Raw genomic sequence first — 12540 nt, 5'->3', positions numbered from 1 at the left:
GTGTCGTTTCTCTCCTCCGTTTGTCATTTGGTAACGAAAAAGCCTCTCTCAGTCTGACTTTCATTTCTCTCTTTTTGTTTGCAGGTTCCTTTCATCTTCGTCCTCCTCTCCCTCCCTTGTCTTTGCGCTGACATTTGAACCTCTTCTAAAGCTCTCGCTGCTCATCATCTGAGTCTAATAACACAAAAACCTCCAGATTGTAGGAGAGATCAAAGTTGGCAAATGTAAGAAAGCACTCAAATGTAACTGGGCTCGTGTTTTCTTCATTAGTCGTATTCAAACTCCAGATCTGTGGGGCGCTGATGTAAACCAATTACACAATTTCATATAAAACAGTTGAAAGTTAGCATGGTTATAATGAACTTTATGCAAATTCACACATCCTGATGTTAATCACATGCAAAGAACTTCTTTAATCACGTTTAGTGCAGTGATACGATCCTTTTCCTTCAGCTATAATCTACACCCTGGAGTCGTTAATTTATGGGCACACAAACAGCCGGCTATGCCCACTTTCATCACGTTCTGCTAACAGCTGGGATTTCATCATGCTTCCTCCATTCTACGGAGAAACATTAGTGCGTTTACTGGAGTCACACAGGCACCAGTATCTGTGAGGTTTTCTGGAAAACGTCCCACCCAGCAGCTGAGCGCCTCATCGGATCTCTGAAGGCGTCTTAATTATTGAAAACACACAAATCATTCATGAGGCAACAACCCAAAAATAAAATGAAATAAAGCAACACAGCTCGGGTTTTTGTTTGCCAGTAAAGTGACCGTACAGGACACGAGAGTGGAGGAACGCCCAGAGGAGAGAAACAAAAAATGATACTAAAGGAAGAGTCACAATACTTCAACATGATTCTACTCAAGCAAAAGTGAAAGATAGCCGTCCAGAAATTACTCGAGTAAAAATTAACTTAAGTCCTGATCAGCTGATCAAATTATCAGTCACTTAATATTTAAAAATTACATCATCACATGGAACAAAATATAAAGTTAAGTGGAAATTTTGGTATTTTAAGAAGAAAAATGACAATAATTCATATAAGGAACAAAATTAACAATAAAATGTTTCATTCAATAAAAACTTGTAAACTTTAACAGAAGCTGCGGTTTGTCAGTCTGGGGAGTTTCTGGTTAAAACATGTTTCTGTTTCTGATCTGGAAACGTTTTTTCTTTTGCCTGATTTTTACATTTTTTTGTTCCTCATATGAATTATCGTCATTTTTGACCTTAAAATACAAAATCTCCACTTAACTTTATATTTAGGTCTGTATGATGATGTAATTTTTAAATATTAATGATTGATAATGTTATCAGTTTCTCAGTACTTTTTCACTTTTACTTTAGAAACATGTTTGATGCTTCGTCTCCCTCCTACAGTCGTCCTGATCATCAGGACAACAATCAGCATAATAATTCCTCCTTGTGAACTCGGCTTAAGGGATTGAATCCTTCCTGCCAAACTGGAGAGCTCTGCTTTTTGAAACATTTTTATTTCTGTCCTCAGAAACCTGAAGCAGGTCTGGTTAAGGTGAGTGTTTTAAGAAGCTCTGTGTGGATTGTGTTGTGAGATGAAGAACATCATTTCCACGGCGTCACACTGGAAAACCTCCAGCGGTGACGTTAATGGGAAGCAGGCTCTGCTAATGGGCTCTCAGACTGGGAGGACTGGTGACCCAGTATTACACTCTTCCTTTGCCTCTCTGCGTCCTTACAGAGAATTTCTCCTTCTTGTTTCTGTTTTTGCTTTTTCAGAGTTTATTTGGAGTTTTTCCTTCTTAATTGTCTCCTTTTCATTTCCTGCTTTTGAACATCGAATGTGTCCAAATGTGTCTGATCCGCCGGTTTATTCTCTGCTTTCTGTCTGCATCACCAAGCCTTCATTTCCCAGTTATTTTGTTTTCTTGTCTGTATTTTATGCTGTTCTTATCCAGCATTATTCCTTACAATCACTTAATCCATTCGCTGATTTTTCATTTTAGGTTTTCGACAAGAAAAGCACAACAAAAAAAATCTCAATATAAATGTAAACGTATCCAGTTTGCATCCATATTTCATTCTCAATGATTCTCATTTTCTTACATTTTGTTTTTCTGTCTCAAGTCAAGTTTTTGTTTTCTTTATGATAAAAACTGAAAGTATAAACTCCAAAATGAATTGCTTAAATATTAATAAATTTGGATTTATGACCGGACACCCATTTGTACAAGAAATAATGTGACTACACTATTAATTTTCAGTTTTTATTGATTTATTTAGACCCAACATTGGCTTCAGCACTGATGCATAAAAGTTAGACTCCAATAAAATAACCTTGATTAAATAACCATAATATTTGGCATGAAGTGTACCCCAACTATTGTCCCTCATCAAAAATAACAAACAAAAACCTCTTTGACATTAAAGAAATGTTCATTTCCAGGACATTTTGTTGACTTCATCGTTCCTCTCTGCTCTCCTCCCACGATAAAAACATGTAAACTGTTTTTCCATGTGTAAGAGCATTTAGTTTGGATTAGTCAGCGTTATTTTTAATATACGCGCTAGATTGGTGCTCTTGGGGGCCCTCTGGTGGTGTGGAGGCTCTACGCAGCCGATTAACTCTCTGTCGAGAAAAGTCGAGCTCAGCCCACTTCCCCATGCTGGAGATTTTAGTTTAATAATAACAATAAATAAAGTTATCTTTAAAACTTTACACAGGTGACATCAAGACCCAACAGTAGAGTCAGACGGTAATAAAATTAATCTGGTTGTGTGTGTTGTTATTGTGTCCTGCTTTAATTCTACTTTTTTCTATATAATCATAAAAAATCATAGTCTGACAGAAGGAAAGTTATGAAACAGGAAAAGCAGGTTTCCTGGAAAAAGAGGAAGTTTCCAGCCTGCAGTGATTAAAAATAGTTCAGACTGCTCATTTTGAGCACTAAAGGTTTAAGGAATAAAAACTAGACGTTTTGAGTAATTGGATAAAACCCAGAGTAAAATACTTAAATTAATAATGATAACTTATGATTAAGCCGATAATTAATATTGGTTTAACCGGTGGTTGATGTTGGTTTGATTATAAGAATATTTACACTTACTCTTATACTTATTGAAATACTTACAGGTGAAAGAAGTAACTGTAACATGGTGTCAAATGATTAGAATAATGAATTATTATTGGTTTCTTTTCAGAAATGTCTGTAATAACTCACATTATGATTATAAGAGTAACTAATAAGTAATGATTATTATAATATTATAAATGAATGCTAAACCAGATAAACTAAAAGGTTATAAATGTGATTTTGACATTGAACTTGAAATGTGGTGAAATGTGTAACTGTAACTAAAGGTCACTGATGTTGTGTTGGAGGTAGATGGTAGGTGAAAGGTCAGGGGGAAAGAGGAACTGATGGGAGAGCGGAGGTATCCAACGCCTTATTGCTAAACTTCAACTTACCTAAGAGAAGGTTAGACACAAGAGAGCTGTTGAGCAACTCGGGGACATTAGAACAGACATCAGGTCATGTCCAAAGATGGTGATGGATATGAGATTATCGGTCCAAGCAGTCAGCCAATGAAACAGGCACAGCAACAAAGCTAGCCAATGCAAATGCACCAAAAGGGTGGATAACCCTTTATAAGGTGAGTGCAAAGAGGAGTCTTTGGTTGGATCCTTCAGGCAGCTTCGAGCCAAGATCGAGATGGACAAAGAACTCTGCAGCTGAAGAAGAGCCGGGGCCACAGAACCGAAGACTGTTCTGCACATGGGGACCAACCCGTTAGCCCCGCAACATGTGGCTTCAAATTGCACTTTTCTCAGCAGGGTTCGAGACCCCAAAGACAAAGCCAAAGACAAAGACCAAGGCAAAGATGAAGATAAAGACAAAGACAAAGAACAAAGGCAAAGAGGAAGAACTGGTGTGTTCCTTCCGTGAGACCAGCCCTTCTACATCTCGAGAGACCAGAAAGATCGTGAGACGAGGAGAAAGGAGCTACAGAGCTGCAAGACAAGAAGGAGAGGGCCGCTACGAGCATGAGGAAGTCACCCTGAGGCCCGAGACCTGCCGCTCTGACTCAGTACTCTTCCTGTACTGGGAGCCTCCTGCTGCTGCAACACCTTTTTCATCATCAGGCCAGTTCTGGGGTTCAAAATGCCAAACTCCGTCCGTCTCTCTCAAAGTTTTTCTTTTTTAGTTCACAGTGTCAGCATTAGGGAAAGATAGGCTAGATTATTGATTTTACTTATTTGATTATTTCTGCTACTGATTTAAGCTGTACTGACCCTTGCAAAATTGCCTTACTAATAAAATAATTAGCATTAAGAAAATCTAAAAGATGTTGTGGACATTCAGTTAATGAGTCACCTTAAAGTTCTTTGATGGTTGTAAAATAGCTATGAAGTTTGATTCTGGGAGGAGAAGGTGGAAAATGTTTTATAGGTTGCTTTTAGCCAAAACTAAAACAACACCCTTGGGACTCGCCCGAGTCACTAAAACCAACCTGGTTCAATAACAAGTGCAAGTTGTAATAAGAGAAAGAGCGACCGTTAACAGGTGTGCTCTGTGAAACTAGCTGATTCTGGGCTGCTTTATCTGGCTAATTCACAGAGTGAAAAAGGGTGGGACATCTGGATGGAGGTCGTTAGAAACCAGGCTAGTCTTTCTCGCACCCAGCTTAAACAGAGTTTACTTCAGTTCTGGGTAGGGTAAATCCCGGCAGATTTAGGAAACTCAATTCACCCGTTAGACGGAGAGCTGGGAGCAACATCTCCCTCCTCTCAGAAGAGGAAGTAGAGAGAGAGAAGGGGGGGGGGAGGTGTTGTGCAACAACAAGGTGGCGCCCAACGTGGGGCCACGCCCCTTGAGAAGAGGTGGGGCACCGCCCCTTGAGAAGAGGTGGGGCACCGCCCCTTGAGAAGAGGTGGGCCCATTTCAAATGAGTAGGAAGGACCTACGTTAACCAAGTCAGTAAAAACAGAGAGGCGAGTATCTGAATAGCTCACTTGGAGGCTAGCTCTTAAGGAATAGAGTTAGTGGTGACTGATCCGGCTGTCAGTCACAACCCTCGCAGTAACTGTATGGCATGCAGGTGAGGGAGAGCTTCTGCTGAGGATAGATTCGAATATCCGGACGAGAAGCCAGTAGCCAATAGCCTAAACCCATCCCTGCTCGAAGGCTAAAGAGAGGCTTTGGGGGAAAGGCGACTCGAACACAAAGACAAGCAGGAGAGAAGATGAAGATTGATCCCTGTCTAGATCCCTGTTCCAGTCAGCCCCAGTGAGAGTGATTCTGTATGGAGAGGGATTTGAGACATGGACTCGAGTGAATCAAAGGAAGGTTGTCTTTGCTGGAATCGAGAAGTGGGACAGTTCTCCCAGAGGAAGGGAGGTCCCAGAAGAGTACGGGGACGAGGTCGTGCGGAGCGTGCATGGGGCCCTAGGACATGCAGGCGTGCGATCCACCCGTAAGGAGCTGGTGGAACAAGACCTTTGGACGTCCCTTCAGACCGTCCGATGCAGCTGTGAGACTGTGAGTATGTGGTCCATACGCAGGGCTCTCAGGGCAGCGGATGGAAGGGTTGTTCATCAAAGAGCACATTACCCAGGGCTTTAGTCTGCATGGATGTAGCAGACCCCATGGATAACAGAAAAGAGAGGTCAGGAGTACCTCTTGGTGCTGATGGACATGATGTAACAGTGACAGCTGTAGAAGAGTAGGTCTTCCCCTGCAGAGAAACTCCGTTCACGTCACGGAAAGCAGGGGGCGGAGGCGCTTCTCCTTTTGGCCCAGAGAGGGAAAGGGGAAGTTGCAGTTTGCAGTGTCATTGAAAACAGGGCAGAAAGTTTGGATTAAAGCTCAAGATCGGCCTGCAACAATGGTGATCAAGCTGAAATTCAATGGAAAGAATTTTGTGAAGCAAGTACTGCACTGCAAAACAGTACTATTAATGAGGAAAGGGGTCCACAAGGTCAGTGCTCAAGCCAGTTCTTAGCTAAAGCGAACCAGAACATTGCAAGAATCAAGCAACATGCCATCCTGTGTTAGACTTGCCACTATTACAGGATGATTGCCATTCAAAGAACAACTTCAAGGCTTTGACTGGGAGGGCCCTGAAGAAATTGGATTATGCTAAAGAAGAACTCCTGTCACAAACGGATGGATTAAAATGGAAAAGGGACTGAAGTCGTGAGGAAGGAGTGGCATCATAGACAACCACCAAGATCATCCTGCAACAAAGCATTGAACACCTGGAAGGGGAAGGGTCAACAGTTTCCTCCCAGGACCTGAACAACTTCTGATGCCTCGACAACTCCAGTACCCCTTAATGACCTCCAGCGACGGAAAAGGATTACGATTGTGGATAAAGCGTCATGCTGCTTATGCTTTTTGCTTTGTTCTGCTGAACTTCCAGATTTTTTTTTTTTTTTGGAGGTTTCTGCCTCAGCCCGTCAGCCCATCAACCTGTCCCTAAGGATATTCCACATCCTGAAGAACCGACAGTTCATCCAGCTGAGGATCAGAGCGACCTGGGTTCTCTTCGACACTCGTCACTTCCTGGGAGGCATCAAAACTCCGAGGAGGGGGTGTCAAAGAGCAGTGGAGTTTTGAGAATCTTCATCTTCACATCGGCTGCTGAGGCCTTGGTGACAACAGAGGATCTGCATCTTCACATCCCAGAGGACCATCTTCTCTTTCCAGAGGATGACAACGCAGACCTGCAGGAGGGTGTTGGGTTCCCAGCATGTGAAAGGTCCGACCTCGAGGAGGGGGTGTCGAGAAAAGTCGAGCTCAGCCCACTTCCCCATGCTGGAGATTTTAGTTTAATAATAACAATAAATAAAGTTATCTTTAAAACTTTACACAGGTGACATCAAGACCCAACAGTAGAGTCAGACGGTAATAAAATTAATCTGGTTGTGTGTGTTGTTATTGTGTCCTGCTTTAATTCTACTTTTTTCTATATAATCATAAAAAATCATAGTCTGACAGAAGGAGAGTTATGAAACAGGAAAAGCAGGTTTCCTGGAAAAAGAGGAAGTTTCCAGCCTGCAGTGATTAAAAATAGTTCAGACTGCTCATTTTGAGCACTAAAGGTTTAAGGAATAAAAACTAGACGTTTTGAGTAATTGGATAAAACCCAGAGTAAAATACTTAAATTAATAATGATAACTTATGATTAAGCCGATAATTAATATTGGTTTAACCGGTGGTTGATGTTGGTTTGATTATAAGAATATTTACACTTACTCTTATACTTATTGAAATACTTACAGGTGAAAGAAGTAACTGTAACATGGTGTCAAATGATTAGAATAATGAATTATTATTGGTTTCTTTTCAGAAATGTCTGTAATAACTCACATTATGATTATAAGAGTAACTAATAAGTAATGATTATTATAATATTATAAATGAATGCTAAACCAGATAAACTAAAAGGTTATAAATGTGATTTTGACATTGAACTTGAAATGTGGTGAAATGTGTAACTGTAACTAAAGGTCACTGATGTTGTGTTGGAGGTAGATGGTAGGTGAAAGGTCAGGGGGAAAGAGGAACTGATGGGAGAGCGGAGGTATCCAACGCCTTATTGCTAAACTTCAACTTACCTAAGAGAAGGTTAGACACAAGAGAGCTGTTGAGCAACTCGGGGACATTAGAACAGACATCAGGTCATGTCCAAAGATGGTGATGGATATGAGATTATCGGTCCAAGCAGTCAGCCAATGAAACAGGCACAGCAACAAAGCTAGCCAATGCAAATGCACCAAAAGGGTGGATAACCCTTTATAAGGTGAGTGCAAAGAGGAGTCTTTGGTTGGATCCTTCAGGCAGCTTCGAGCCAAGATCGAGATGGACAAAGAACTCTGCAGCTGAAGAAGAGCCGGGGCCACAGAACCGAAGACTGTTCTGCACATGGGGACCAACCCGTTAGCCCCGCAACATGTGGCTTCAAATTGCACTTTTCTCAGCAGGGTTCGAGACCCCAAAGACAAAGCCAAAGACAAAGACCAAGGCAAAGATGAAGATAAAGACAAAGACAAAGAACAAAGGCAAAGAGGAAGAACTGGTGTGTTCCTTCCGTGAGACCAGCCCTTCTACATCTCGAGAGACCAGAAAGATCGTGAGACGAGGAGAAAGGAGCTACAGAGCTGCAAGACAAGAAGGAGAGGGCCGCTACGAGCATGAGGAAGTCACCCTGAGGCCCGAGACCTGCCGCTCTGACTCAGTACTCTTCCTGTACTGGGAGCCTCCTGCTGCTGCAACACCTTTTTCATCATCAGGCCAGTTCTGGGGTTCAAAATGCCAAACTCCGTCCGTCTCTCTCAAAGTTTTTCTTTTTTAGTTCACAGTGTCAGCATTAGGGAAAGATAGGCTAGATTATTGATTTTACTTATTTGATTATTTCTGCTACTGATTTAAGCTGTACTGACCCTTGCAAAATTGCCTTACTAATAAAATAATTAGCATTAAGAAAATCTAAAAGATGTTGTGGACATTCAGTTAATGAGTCACCTTAAAGTTCTTTGATGGTTGTAAAATAGCTATGAAGTTTGATTCTGGGAGGAGAAGGTGGAAAATGTTTTATAGGTTGCTTTTAGCCAAAACTAAAACAACACCCTTGGGACTCGCCCGAGTCACTAAAACCAACCTGGTTCAATAACAAGTGCAAGTTGTAATAAGAGAAAGAGCGACCGTTAACAGGTGTGCTCTGTGAAACTAGCTGATTCTGGGCTGCTTTATCTGGCTAATTCACAGAGTGAAAAAGGGTGGGACATCTGGATGGAGGTCGTTAGAAACCAGGCTAGTCTTTCTCGCACCCAGCTTAAACAGAGTTTACTTCAGTTCTGGGTAGGGTAAATCCCGGCAGATTTAGGAAACTCAATTCACCCGTTAGACGGAGAGCTGGGAGCAACATCTCCCTCCTCTCAGAAGAGGAAGTAGAGAGAGAGAAGGGGGGGGGGAGGTGTTGTGCAACAACAAGGTGGCGCCCAACGTGGGGCCACGCCCCTTGAGAAGAGGTGGGGCACCGCCCCTTGAGAAGAGGTGGGGCACCGCCCCTTGAGAAGAGGTGGGCCCATTTCAAATGAGTAGGAAGGACCTACGTTAACCAAGTCAGTAAAAACAGAGAGGCGAGTATCTGAATAGCTCACTTGGAGGCTAGCTCTTAAGGAATAGAGTTAGTGGTGACTGATCCGGCTGTCAGTCACAACCCTCGCAGTAACTGTATGGCATGCAGGTGAGGGAGAGCTTCTGCTGAGGATAGATTCGAATATCCGGACGAGAAGCCAGTAGCCAATAGCCTAAACCCATCCCTGCTCGAAGGCTAAAGAGAGGCTTTGGGGGAAAGGCGACTCGAACACAAAGACAAGCAGGAGAGAAGATGAAGATTGATCCCTGTCTAGATCCCTGTTCCAGTCAGCCCCAGTGAGAGTGATTCTGTATGGAGAGGGATTTGAGACATGGACTCGAGTGAATCAAAGGAAGGTTGTCTTTGCTGGAATCGAGAAGTGGGACAGTTCTCCCAGAGGAAGGGAGGTCCCAGAAGAGTACGGGGACGAGGTCGTGCGGAGCGTGCATGGGGCCCTAGGACATGCAGGCGTGCGATCCACCCGTAAGGAGCTGGTGGAACAAGACCTTTGGACGTCCCTTCAGACCGTCCGATGCAGCTGTGAGACTGTGAGTATGTGGTCCATACGCAGGGCTCTCAGGGCAGCGGATGGAAGGGTTGTTCATCAAAGAGCACATTACCCAGGGCTTTAGTCTGCATGGATGTAGCAGACCCCATGGATAACAGAAAAGAGAGGTCAGGAGTACCTCTTGGTGCTGATGGACATGATGTAACAGTGACAGCTGTAGAAGAGTAGGTCTTCCCCTGCAGAGAAACTCCGTTCACGTCACGGAAAGCAGGGGGCGGAGGCGCTTCTCCTTTTGGCCCAGAGAGGGAAAGGGGAAGTTGCAGTTTGCAGTGTCATTGAAAACAGGGCAGAAAGTTTGGATTAAAGCTCAAGATCGGCCTGCAACAATGGTGATCAAGCTGAAATTCAATGGAAAGAATTTTGTGAAGCAAGTACTGCACTGCAAAACAGTACTATTAATGAGGAAAGGGGTCCACAAGGTCAGTGCTCAAGCCAGTTCTTAGCTAAAGCGAACCAGAACATTGCAAGAATCAAGCAACATGCCATCCTGTGTTAGACTTGCCACTATTACAGGATGATTGCCATTCAAAGAACAACTTCAAGGCTTTGACTGGGAGGGCCCTGAAGAAATTGGATTATGCTAAAGAAGAACTCCTGTCACAAACGGATGGATTAAAATGGAAAAGGGACTGAAGTCGTGAGGAAGGAGTGGCATCATAGACAACCACCAAGATCATCCTGCAACAAAGCATTGAACACCTGGAAGGGGAAGGGTCAACAGTTTCCTCCCAGGACCTGAACAACTTCTGATGCCTCGACAACTCCAGTACCCCTTAATGACCTCCAGCGACGGAAAAGGATTACGATTGTGGATAAAGCGTCATGCTGCTTATGCTTTTTGCTTTGTTCTGCTGAACTTCCAGATTTTTTTTTTTTTTTGGAGGTTTCTGCCTCAGCCCGTCAGCCCATCAACCTGTCCCTAAGGATATTCCACATCCTGAAGAACCGACAGTTCATCCAGCTGAGGATCAGAGCGACCTGGGTTCTCTTCGACACTCGTCACTTCCTGGGAGGCATCAAAACTCCGAGGAGGGGGTGTCAAAGAGCAGTGGAGTTTTGAGAATCTTCATCTTCACATCGGCTGCTGAGGCCTTGGTGACAACAGAGGATCTGCATCTTCACATCCCAGAGGACCATCTTCTCTTTCCAGAGGATGACAACGCAGACCTGCAGGAGGGTGTTGGGTTCCCAGCATGTGAAAGGTCCGACCTCGAGGAGGGGGTGTCGAGAAAAGTCGAGCTCAGCCCACTTCCCCATGCTGGAGATTTTAGTTTAATAATAACAATAAATAAAGTTATCTTTAAAACTTTACACAGGTGACATCAAGACCCAACAGTAGAGTCAGACGGTAATAAAATTAATCTGGTTGTGTGTGTTGTTATTGTGTCCTGCTTTAATTCTACTTTTTTCTATATAATCATAAAAAATCATAGTCTGACAGAAGGAAAGTTATGAAACAGGAAAAGCAGGTTTCCTGGAAAAAGAGGAAGTTTCCAGCCTGCAGTGATTAAAAATAGTTCAGACTGCTCATTTTGAGCACTAAAGGTTTAAGGAATAAAAACTAGACGTTTTGAGTAATTGGATAAAACCCAGAGTAAAATACTTAAATTAATAATGATAACTTATGATTAAGCCGATAATTAATATTGGTTTAACCGGTGGTTGATGTTGGTTTGATTATAAGAATATTTACACTTACTCTTATACTTATTGAAATACTTACAGGTGAAAGAAGTAACTGTAACATGGTGTCAAATGATTAGAATAATGAATTATTATTGGTTTCTTTTCAGAAATGTCTGTAATAACTCACATTATGATTATAAGAGTAACTAATAAGTAATGATTATTATAATATTATAAATGAATGCTAAACCAGATAAACTAAAAGGTTATAAATGTGATTTTGACATTGAACTTGAAATGTGGTGAAATGTGTAACTGTAACTAAAGGTCACTGATGTTGTGTTGGAGGTAGATGGTAGGTGAAAGGTCAGGGGGAAAGAGGAACTGATGGGAGAGCGGAGGTATCCAACGCCTTATTGCTAAACTTCAACTTACCTAAGAGAAGGTTAGACACAAGAGAGCTGTTGAGCAACTCGGGGACATTAGAACAGACATCAGGTCATGTCCAAAGATGGTGATGGATATGAGATTATCGGTCCAAGCAGTCAGCCAATGAAACAGGCACAGCAACAAAGCTAGCCAATGCAAATGCACCAAAAGGGTGGATAACCCTTTATAAGGTGAGTGCAAAGAGGAGTCTTTGGTTGGATCCTTCAGGCAGCTTCGAGCCAAGATCGAGATGGACAAAGAACTCTGCAGCTGAAGAAGAGCCGGGGCCACAGAACCGAAGACTGTTCTGCACATGGGGACCAACCCGTTAGCCCCGCAACATGTGGCTTCAAATTGCACTTTTCTCACCAGCTGGGTTCGAGACCCCAAAGACAAAGCCAAAGACAAAGACCAAGGCAAAGATGAAGATAAAGACAAAGGCAAAGAACGAAGGCAAAGAGGAAGAACTGGTGTGTTCCTTCCATGAGACCAGCCCTTCTACATCTCGAGAGACCAGAAAGATCGTGAGACGAGGAGAAAGGAGCTACAGAGCTGCAAGACAAGAAGGAGAGGGCCGCTACGAGCATGAGGAAGTCACCCTGAGGCCCGAGACCTGCCGCTCTGACTCAGTACTCTTCCTGTACTGGGAGCCTCCTGCTGCTGCAACACCTTTTTCATCATCAGGCCAGTTCTGGGGTTCAAAATGCCAAACTCCGTCCGTCTCTCTCAAAGTTTTTCTTTTTTAGTTCACAGTGTCAGCATTAGGGAAAGATAGGCTAGATTATTGATT

The 12540-nt window shown here is 42.9% G+C and overlaps 1 long non-coding RNA gene across 1 annotated transcript; it reads left to right on the top strand.

The window, feature by feature from the left end:
* The first annotated feature begins 2622 nt into the window (after positions 1-2622).
* On the top strand, positions 2623-10286 carry LOC148155478 (uncharacterized). Its single transcript, XR_015765183.1, has 2 exons — positions 2623-8992; positions 9043-10286. It is a non-coding gene; the product is annotated as an uncharacterized LOC148155478 (long non-coding RNA).
* Positions 10287-12540: the final 2254 nt, after the last annotated feature.

The sequence above is a fragment of the Poecilia mexicana genome, unplaced genomic scaffold (genome assembly GCF_051168715.1).
Source record: "Poecilia mexicana isolate PSO_F unplaced genomic scaffold, ASM5116871v1 scaffold_14, whole genome shotgun sequence".
NCBI classification, from domain to species: domain Eukaryota; kingdom Metazoa; phylum Chordata; class Actinopteri; order Cyprinodontiformes; family Poeciliidae; genus Poecilia; species Poecilia mexicana.
The sequence above is the reverse complement of the archived record's forward strand: the minus strand, read 5'-3'. Positions and strand labels throughout refer to the sequence as shown.